The sequence below is a fragment of the Eimeria mitis genome, genomic scaffold, assembly GCF_000499745.2.
Source record: "Eimeria mitis Houghton genomic scaffold, Emh_scaff519, whole genome shotgun sequence".
NCBI classification, from domain to species: Eukaryota; Apicomplexa; class Conoidasida; order Eucoccidiorida; family Eimeriidae; genus Eimeria; species Eimeria mitis.
The window spans coordinates 10,856-11,361 of NW_013573480.1; positions in this window are offsets into that span (position 1 = coordinate 10,856).

The following is a 506-nucleotide window of genomic DNA, read 5'->3' on the forward strand; positions in this document are numbered from 1 at the left end:
GTTCGGAACTTGCAATATCGTAAACTCGGAAAGACGCTGTTTGAGTTGTCGGACTGCCTTGCTGTGCTCTTCCGTCCAGACAAAGGGTGCGTTCCTGCGCGTAAGTTCTATTAGGGGCCGGGCGAGGTCCGCGTATCTCGGCCCCATGAACATTCTGCAGTAGTTAACTGTGCCCAGAAATTGACGCACCTGCGTCTCGTTGGCCAGGTTTTCCGGCCACAGTTGGATTGCCTCGACTTTGTCCGCTGCAGGTTTAATTCCGTCATTGCCTATCGTATAACCTAAGTATGTTAATTCCCGTTTGGCGAACCTGCATTTGATAAACTTTGGGTAGAATTGGTGCTTGAGGAAAATAGCGAAGACCTGCTGTAATATCTGGGTATGCTCCTCCAGCGTTTTACTGTATATCAATACATCGTCTATATACGCAATGACTCCGTGCCCAAGGAGTGGTTGCAGGTAGGCGTTGATATTTGCTTGGAAGGTGGCTGGCGCCCCTTTGAGGC